A 10394-nucleotide genomic window follows, 5' to 3' on the forward strand; every position below is an offset into this window, starting at 1 on the left:
ACACGCATACCCCAAGTAATGCTATGCCATCTAAACTGAAATAATCCACACCAAACTGGTAACACTGCTTACATCTGGAAATGGTCTACAGCAGTAGTCAGTGATCTTTTATAAAGAGCCAGATGGTTAATATTTTAGGTTTTTCAGGCCTTATAAGGTCTCTGCTGTAGATAATCACAGATATGTCAAATGCAACCACAGACAATCTATAAATGAATAAACTGTATTCTGATAAAACTTTATTTCAAAACCAGAGAGAGAGCCAGACTGGGACAGTGGGCCACAGATTGCCAATTGCCGGGTTAAAGAACCAAGGTAGGAGATGTTGGTTAAAAACTCTTTAATGATTTTTTTTTTTTTTTTTACAAGGAGATTCAAAGTAACTCTTACTTATCTAACTAAAGTTAATTAAAACATGGGTACATTAGTCTGCTGGGCCTCCATAACAAAATACCATAGACTAGGTGGCTTAAACAACAAACATGTATTTTCTAATTGTTCTGGAGGTTAGAAGTCCAAGATCAAGGTTCCAGGGTTGGTTTTGGTGAGGACTTTCTTCTGGCTTGAAGATGCTGCCCTGTTGCTGTATCTTCACATGCTTTTCCTCTGGGCTCATGGAGGGAAAAAGAGAGACAGCACTCTGTTGTCTCTTCCTTTTTTTTATAAGGATATCAGTCCTATCAGATCAGGGATCGATCCTTATGATGTCATTTCACCCTACCTCCCCCCCTAAAGGCCCTACCTCCACATACAGTCACTTTGGGGGTTAAGCCTTCAACATACGAATTTTAAGGAAATGCAATTCAGTGTGTAAGAGGGGGTCAAGATTTGTCCCCTATAATAACAATGCACATAAGCTCCTCTGCCCAGAATCCAAATCAGTCAAGATCATGATTGCTCTTGATAAAAGAAGGCCCAGCCAGAGGGCACCTGGGTGGCTCAGTCAGCTCAGGTCATGATCCCAGGTTCGTGAGATCGAGTCCCACATCACACTCTACACTGAGCATAGAGCCTGTTTAAGATTCTCTCTCTCCCTCTGTCCCTCTCCCCTACTCGCACACTCTATCTCTTTAAAAAAAAAAAAAGGCCCAGCCAGGGATTATATCTTCCTTCCCTAACACTCTCTCCTCCTTCTCCCTGAGCCAGTGTTGCTGTCCTGTCTGGGTAGGAAGTCTTTACCAACCTCCCTCCCCTCTCTCTCTCTCTCTCTGGATTCCTCCTCACCTATCAGAGGTGCTAGAAAGGCATGTGTTGAGAAAACCATGGCAATAGATCTATACCCCCTTTGGGATTTGTATCTTTGTATATCTCTATCTTTCCCTATTTATCTGTCTATAACTATATCCAGAGAGAGAAATTATAAGGTATTGGCTTATGCAATTATAAAGGCTGAGAAGTCCAGACCCAGGAAAGTCAGTGGTATAGTTCCAGTCTGAGTCTGAGTCTGAGTTCAAATGCAAGGAAGACCGATGTCTCATCTTGAAGACAGGCAGAGAGAGAATACTTCAGCCTTGTATTCTCTTCAGGCCTTCAACTGATTGGATGAGGCCCACCCACATTTGGGAGGGCAATGTGCTTACTCAGTCTACTGAATCAAATGCTAATCTCATCCAGAAACTCCCTCACAGACATACCCAAAAATCATGTTTAACCAAATGTTTGGCACCTTATGGCCCAGACAAAATGACACATAAAATTAACCATCACATCAAGTGACTAGAAACGACTCAAATGTCCACTGTTAGAAGACTGGCAAAATAAATTATGGGACAGCCACCAGACAATGGGACACTGTGCAATTGTGAATTTAAAAAAGAAAAAAAGGGGCCCCTGGGTGGCGCAGTCGGTTAAGCGTCCGACTTCAGCCAGGTCATGATCTCACGGTCCGTGAGTTCGAGCCCCGCGTCAGGCTCTGGGCTGATGGCTCGGAGCCTGGAGCCTGTTTCCGATTCTGTGTCTCCCTCTCTCTCTGCCCCTCCCCCGTTCATGCTCTGTCTCTGTCCCATAAATAAATAAAAACGTTGAAAAAAAAAATTTAAAAAAAAAAAAAAAGAAAAAAAAGGGGTGCCTGGGTGGCTTAGTCAGTTAAGTGTCTGACTTCAGTTCAGGTCATGATCTCATGGCTCATGAGTTTGAGCCCCGCATCGGGCTCTGTGCTGACAGCTCAGAGCCTGGAGCCTGTTTCAGATTCTGTCTCAGTCTCTCTCTGCCCTTCCCCTGCTCACATACTCTCACTCTCTCTCAAATGTAAGTAAACACTTCCAAAAAAATTTTTTTTTACTTTTTTAACATTTATTCACCTTTGAGAGACCGAGAGTGAGCAGGGGAAGGACACAGACAGAGGGAGAGACAGAATCTGAAGCAGGCTCCAGGCTCTGAGCCATCAGCACAGAGTCCGATGCAGGGCTTGAACCCAAGAACCATGAGGTCATGAACCTGAGCCGAAGTCGGACACTTAACCGACTGAGCCACCCAGGTGCCCCTCAAAAAAAATTTTTTTTAAATAAAAAGAAAAAAAAATGAACTTCTCTAAACACTGTCATGGAAAGATCAAAAGTGAAAAAAGCAAAGTACAGAATATGTGTAGAACATTTGAGGAGAAAACGAGGGAAAATTAGCATTTATATTTGTATTTTCTTCTATATATGTAAAGAGCCTCTGGAAGGAGTCATAAGAACCCAGCACTGCTCTCCCATAAAGACAGGAACCAGGCACATACAGGACAAAGAAGGGGGGGGGTTTGCAGACTCCTCATATTGTCTAGGTTTTAATTTTTTTTTTTTTCAACGTTTATTTATTTTTGGGACAGAGAGAGACAGAGCATGAACGGGGGAGGGGCAGAGAGAGAGGGAGACACAGAATCGGAAACAGGCTCCAGGCTCTGAGCCATCAGCCCAGAGCCCGACGCGGGGCTCGAACTCACGGACCGCGAGATCATGACCTGGCTGAAGTCGGACGCTTAACCGACTGCGCCACCCAGGCGCCCCAGTCTAGGTTTTAACTATGAAGATGTAGTTAACTGAGAAGGGCCATGTAAATAACTGAGAAGGGAAAAACAAGTGTTGGGCACCTCCAAAGGGTCAGTCTGGAAGTCATCAGTACACATCCAGCCAGTAGTGAAAGCCTTGAAGGAAATGAGGCTGTCCAGGCAAATATGGAGAGAAGAAAATAATGTGGAAGTCAGGCCCTGGGGAGCACTGACATCTCAGGCAAGGGGGAAGGAGGGGTCTTGAAGGAGCAGACAGAAAGGTAGAGAAGGGGAGAGGCAGGTGGTCTCTGAGGGCGTGTAATGGTCTCACGACAACAAGAAATATAAAGTACAGACTTAAGCATTCGGCGGTTGGATCATTTCTGGGATGATATATTTAACCAGATAGTCTGTATTGTGTTTGCACTTTCTGTAGGAAATAGATCATGCAGTTACATCTCTTCCCTGGAATTTCTTTAGCTGCTGTCAGTGCAACCTGATTTGAGATGTAAATAAACTGCGGAGATAATGCCGGGATCTCGGCAGACTCAGTTCTGCCACCCGCCCAGGACGAGGGCGGTGATGGATGGTGTGAGGACCACTGCATAATCTCTTCTGTTTTAATACTCGATTATCATGTCCCTCATCTTTCCCAGAACCCAACTCAACACATTAAAATCTCTTTGTTCCTTCCACAATGCTTGTATCTCCCTTGCATCTCCAGCCTCCTTTAATACCGTTCATTATTGAAATGAACACAGAAAACCAATTACCCGGGTGGCAGCAGGAGCTGGTCATGTGCACAACTTGGCCACACTGGGAGCCTGATTCCCTGTTGAGGTAAACAAGAATCCCCATGCACAGCCGGGCGCCTCACCTGTCCTCAGGCTCCTGGGAGCCACCCTGATGCAGCCACAAGGCTTTAGACATTTGTGTTCAGCTAATTCAGTGCATGTTTGTTGTCACCAGATGCCGCGGGAGGGAGGGCCCGGCGTGCCTGAAGTGCCAAGCCAGGCAGCTCTGCAGGCAAAGCAGTTGTTAACACAGTGGTTAAGAGCACAGACTCTCAGAATACCTGAGTTCAAATCCAGGCTCTGCTAATAAAGCTGTTTGATTCTGGACAGATTCTTTTGTTTTATTTGTTTTTTTAATGTTTATTTATTTTTGAGAGAGCGAGCATGTGTGCGCACGCACAAGTTGGGGAGGGGCAGAGAAAGAAAGACACAGAATCCCAAGCAGGCTCCAGGCTCTGAGCTGTCAGCACAGAGGGGCTGGAACTCACAGACCGTGAGATCGTAACCTGAGTTGAAGTCGGACGCTTAACCGACTGAGCCACCCTGGCGGCCTGACTTTGGACAGATTCTTAACTTCACAATGCCTTGCCTTGGATCCTCACTTGTGAAATGGAAACAGTAACAGTACCTCCCTGTTGTGGGTCAAATTGTGTCCTCCCTCAAAAGTTGGAAGTCCTAACCCCCAACATCTGTGAATGTGACCTTATTTGGAAACAGGGTCTTTGCAGATATCATCAAATTAAGATGAGATCCTGGTGGATTAGGGTAGCATCAAAGTGTGAGGACCAATGTCCTTGTGAGGAGAGAGATCTGGAGCCACAGAGACAGACACCCAGGGGAAATGCCATGTGATGGTGGGGGCAGAAATAAGAGTCATGCAGCCCCAAGCCAGGGAGCAGAGGGGGCGGGGGCCACCAGACGGGGCAGGGGCAGCCACAAAACGCCGGGAGAGTCGGCATCCCCTAGAGGTGCAGAGGGGGCACATCCTAGCCAACACCTTGATTTCAGACTTCCAGCCTCCAGAACGAAGAGAGAGAAAAATTTCTCTTAAGCAACCAAGTTTGTGGCAATTTGTTACAGCAGCCATAGGAAACTAATACACCCCCTCAAATGGTTGTTACGAGGATTAATTAATTATACAGACAAGCCATGCAAAGTGCCTAGGAGAGTGTCCAATATCTAGTGACTCATACAGAAGTGCAGGGTGATTGTTAACCTACAACCTACAGCTGCTGGTTGGTAAGCAAGTCCTCAGTCCACCTCTGGTGCAGGTGAAGAGACCAGCTTCTCCCATCTACACTGCTTGAGTCACCTTTGCAGGGGTATTGTGAGAGGGAGGATATCAAGGGCATTTCCCTAGGTTGACAACTTTTCAGAGACCAGGCCGGTTTCTGCTATACCGAATAGTCCCGGTGGGATGAACTAATTCTTTAGTCAAGGTAAGTGAGGCAAGGGGAGCACTGTGGGGGCTAGGGACATTGATCTTAGAGTCGGACTATCCGGTTCAAATCCCGCTCCCTCCCCTTACCAGCTCTGTGACCTTCAGCAATTCATTAACCTCTCTGGACCTCAGTTTCCTTGTCTGTAAAATGGGCAAAAGCTAGGATAAAGTATATAATAACGTATAGGTGAATAATCTAGAGAAGGTGGGGAAAAGGGAAGTTTGTTCAGGACCAACAGAGCCACTCTTCCTCCTACACGCACAGGCACACATATGCCTACTGTAATTACCTGTTCTTCTGTCTGTCTCTCTGTGTGGACTAAGCCCCTTCAAGACAGAGGATGTATGTTCTGAGCACCCTGAATGCACAGAGTAGTTGCAATAGAGAACACATACTGAACAAAGGGATAGCTTAAACCAAGTGTCTCAATCCTAAAACATGTACATTCTGCTTTAAGGTTTCTACTATGTCCACTTACTCCCTGAATTATTGTTTTAATAAGTTCCTTGAAATCAAGGCTCAGCAAGCTGCAGGCCAAACCTGACCACACCCATTCATGTACGACTGTCTACACCCACTTTCAAGCTTCCACGGCAGAATCGAGTAGTTGCAATACAGGCCATGTAGCCCACAACTGAAAATATTTCCTATTTGGCCCTTTACAGAAAAAGTTGGTCAATCCCTGCTCTCAATCAACTCATTTTTTAATTTAAGTGCATTTTTAAATAGGAAACTTCATGCAACTAAGGTAATTGGAAACCAGTATTCCTTGCTATACGTGGAAGGCAACATTCCAATCAATATGTAACTACTGAAATAAACCACAGACCAGCTAAAAGTACTTACCATGCCCCAGGAAGCCAGGTTGCAGTGCACAAAGCAGAAGCGAGGACCGAGGTGGCAGGATGGTGAAAACTTGGTAGCTGGCTACTCTGCAGGAACCAGTGTAGAGAGAAAAAAAAGAACGTGTTAGTACTGGATCTTGAAGGATAGCCATGCAATAGCATGGAAGGAGGAAAAACATGCCAGTAAAGGAGTCAAAGAAGAAACACTTGGGGGCAGAAGATAAACCACAGGTTTTAAGAGCAGGAACTCAGAGACCACACAGGCAAAGGGTCCACTGAGCGAGGTAGTAAAGGCTCCTCAGAGATGAATGAATAGATAGATAGATAGATAGATAGATAGATAGATAGATAGATTTTTCAACATCTCAAAGTAGTAAGCATAATTTATAAACTGGATTAGAAAGTACATCTCAGCACGTTTATAATGAAAACAGCTGATGCTAATGAGAGCAATAACATTTAAATAGATATCTGTTTACCTTTGGGAGATTCACGCAGAACTTCAATGAGGTCCTGATTGATTTAAGGGCCAGGGACTGGACTGATTAAACTTCCTGAGTTTGGGGGGTCTCAAAGGGTAGTTGGCTGAGGTACAAAGGCACACCGACAACCTCGCAGCCTAACCAACCAGTGATTGGGAGTAATTAGAACCATGTGGAAAAGAGGTCACAGTGCCCAACCTGGCATATGTTACGGTTCTTTCCTTTATGAGCACCACAGACTCCTCGAAAAAGCTGAAGAAAGCTATGCCCCTCCTTCCCAGAAAACTGCACAGAAATACATACACCAAAACTTTTGCATTTAAATTTTTTCTATGTTGGAAATATATTTTCTACACATGAAGAAAAATTAAAAGCAATCTTTTTTTAAAAAAAGTCTTGGCCTCATTTTTTTTATAACACATTAAGATTCAAGGTCTATTTGAGTGGTAGAGGGAATAGATCTAAAATTGCACATAAAGCAAAAAATTTCAATTCTTCTCAAAATCTCATTTTAATGAGATTTCTGTGATTTCTTGGCTTGAATAGAAAGTTGGAACTGTGCAGTGGTCTTTGCAAGTATCAAAACCAAATCAACTTTATATTTTCATTTAAATGGCACCCGCATCGTCAAAAAACCTGAACCCCCGAAACGCACAGGAAAAAGAAAAAATTAATATTCCCGTAATTCACTTTGCCAACTTTGTGTGTCAATAAACACCAAACCCTCCAAAATATTTTTAACATTGAATTTGTGTCAATTGTTTTCTTTTGTCTTTAAGTAATGAGAGAAATCCTTACAGATCATGTTTAAATTTGAAGACGGTCTGAGAATAAGTAACCCTTGTTAACCTTAAAAATAACACTGCCAGGGGGCACCTGAGTAGTTCTGTTGGTTAAGTATCTGACTCTTGACTTCAGCTCAGGTCATGGTGCCATGGTTCGTGACACTGAGCCCCAAGTCAGGCTCTGCGCTGACAGTGCAGAGCCTGCTTGGGATTCTCTCTCTCCCTCTCTCTCTGCCCCTCCCCCACTCGCGTGTGCTCACTCGCTCTCTCACAAAATAAACAAACTTTTAAATACATAAATAAAAGTGCCAGTTATTTTACCAGGAAAAATGGGTTTATCTGGGAGTAGCAGAGAATTGCAACAACCTAGGACCAGCAAGCTTCGGCAGAACCACAGGCAGGTCTGGAGAACAAAGGAGAGGAACGTTCTTTTCTAGGGGAAAGGGGGAAGTAGGGAAGGCTCTTCTAAACGAAAAGTCCACTGGAGGAAACTGGGAGTCTGAAGTACAGTGGCTTCTCATTGGCTGAGCTGTGACTGCCTCCCATTGGCTGGGCTGTTGCCAGGTCTTCCTCCTGCTGGAGCAGTAAAGTACTAGCTAAGGTAGCCTATCCCGTGCAAGGTCTCTTCCTGCTGGCTCTGTCATTGACTAGCGCTGAGCATGAGAGCTCCCCCTGCCGGCCTCCCAACTCCATCCTAAACAAGGTTTCCTTTTATTAACCTTGTCTTATCTCCCCCCGCTTTGATAAAGATCCTTCTTTGAAAAGCACTGCTGATAAAGATTCAAGTTTTCTACATTTAGTGGTACCTCAGTACCAGGCAGGACCTTTCCTGGTTGTCGCGCGTAGCAGCCGGAAGCTACTTAAAGCCACATCTGAGTAACAAGGAAGCTTAGGAAGGAGAAACCCTCAGGCCCTTCCCATCTGTGGTCCATTTTTTGTCGAGATGGTTAAGCACTGCAGACCATCTCGAGATGTTGCGCCAACATCTTCTTGGGTACATTATCTTTAAGAAGTTTGACAGGCAACAAAATACAAAACTTCAAATAATTATACACCAGAAATAGTAACATGACCATTCCAAATTGTATGGTGGTTCTAAATCAGGACTCTAGGTCTGAAAGTAGGCAACTGAAAAAGTACTTATTGGCACTTATTCCAACCTCAGGGATAAAGGTGCTCCCCCAAAGGAGGCATATCTGGACTCACGTATGCCTTCTAGAAGTCTCCACTTAAAGCAGCCATGAAAGCAGAGTGGTGGATGCTGCAAGAGCACACTCAAAGAATTAACCAAGTCGGGGGTGCCTGAGTGGCTCATTCAGTTAAGCATCTGACTTCAGCTCAAGCCATGAACTTGCATTTCATGAGTTCGAGCCCCGTGTAAGGCTCTGTGCTGACAGCTCAAAGCCTGGAGCCTGCTTAGGATTCTGTGTCTCCCTCTCTCTCTGCCCCTCCCCTGCTCACACACTCTCTCTCTCTCTCTCTCTCTCTCTCTCTCTCTCTCTCTCTCTCTCAAATAAATAAACATTAAAAAAAAAAATGAGCCAAGTACATTAGGGAAGATACAGTGCAGGTATAAAGAGGAAACAATCACTGATGAACTTTGGGCAAAAGAGCAAAACTTCAAAGACATTTTAAAGTCGTACTCATCACAAAAGAACTGTCTGCACCAAATATTATCAATAATACAGTCTGTAAAGTCATAAATTAAAAAAATCATGAATATGAATAAGAATTCAAAGTCGGTTAATAGTTCAGATGACTTGTAGATTCTGAACTTTCTAACCCTTCAGGAAAAGCAAGTGAAAGATGAGTTTGTCCTGAGATCAAGACGAGGCCATTTCCAAAAGGCCATAATCAGAAAAGGAAGTTTCTGGGGCACCTGGGTGGCTCAGTGAGTTGAACTTACAACTTCAGCTCAGATCATGATCTCACAGTTCATGAGTTCAAGCCCGGCATCAGGTCACTGCTGTCAGCGCAGAGCCCGCTTTGGATCCTCTGTTGCCCTTTCTCTGCCCCTCCCCTGCTCATGCTCTCTCTCTCTCTCTCTCAAAAATGAATAATCATTTTTAAAAAAAAAAGGAGGGGGTTGCCTGGGTGGCTCAGTCGGTTGAGCATCCAACTTGGACTCAGGTCATGATCTCACAGTTTGTGAGTTCTAGCCCCACGTCGGGCTCTGTGCTGACAGCTCAGAGCCTGGAGCATGCTTCGGATTCTGTCTCCCTCTCTCTGCTCCTCTTCTGCTCTCTTTTTCAAAAATAACTAAACATTAAAAATTTTCAAAAAAAAAAGGAAAGAAAGGAAAGGAGGTTTTCCCTTTCACCAGGGCTTGGAAAATACAGACAAGGGCATTATCTTTCCACAAAAGACAGAAAAGAAACAACACTGAGAAAAGGTACACAGGCCTAGTCTCGACATCTTGGGAAAGCTGTCTTATCAGATGCTGTCCTGTTCAATTCTGGGAAACCTTAACTTTCAGGTCACCAGAAGGTGTGCGGGTTCAGTCAGGGCTGGGTGCTTCCTTTAGATGTTTTATGTGACTCCAAGAGTCTATCCCCTGGAGTTCGGTGGCACAAAGCAGTTCCTGATAAGGGCTTTTCATTGAGGTTGAAATCTTTTGGGAGGTGTCTTTTCAAATAGATGAAATCTCCAGGTAGCAAAATGTGATGCCTGAGGTCATTGTCTCCTGGAAGCCAACTGAAAAGATTCCTCCACCAAAGCGTGGTTATTTTTAATAGCAGCAATCAGGCCTTTATAATATTGAAGTATATCTCCTTTTAGCAGGTATGGCTCAAAGGAGGCAGGGGCCAAGTACATTGGTTGCCCTGGGACTATCTCAAAGGGTGAGAGGCCATGAGTTCCAAAGGGGGTGGATCTGAGATTTAGAAGGACCAATGATAGTATTTTTGGTCAAAATATTTGGGGGTCTCTACACATTATGCCAACTGAGTCTAATAGTGCCATTAGTATGTTTGACTACTCTTGAAAACGGAGGATGGTACACACAACGAAAGCGTGGTAAAACCAGCCAAAAAGCACACACCTGACCTGTAAATGGGTTCCTTGGTCACCATGAAGTTC

At 44.4% G+C, this 10394-nt stretch overlaps 1 long non-coding RNA gene across 1 annotated transcript; it reads right to left on the reverse strand.

Annotated features, from left to right (window-relative positions):
• Positions 1–319: 319 nt before the first annotated feature.
• LOC147573067 (uncharacterized) lies at positions 320–7921 on the reverse strand. The gene is made up of 4 exons (XR_015245440.1): positions 7638–7921; positions 6529–6668; positions 6051–6136; positions 320–606 (listed from the first exon to the last, which is right to left on the reverse strand). It is a non-coding gene; the product is annotated as an uncharacterized LOC147573067 (long non-coding RNA).
• Positions 7922–10394: the final 2473 nt, after the last annotated feature.

The sequence above is a fragment of the Puma concolor genome, chromosome E3 (genome assembly GCF_028749965.1).
Source record: "Puma concolor isolate L17-30 chromosome E3, mPumCon1.1.hap2, whole genome shotgun sequence".
In the NCBI taxonomy this organism is placed as follows: domain Eukaryota; kingdom Metazoa; phylum Chordata; class Mammalia; order Carnivora; family Felidae; genus Puma; species Puma concolor.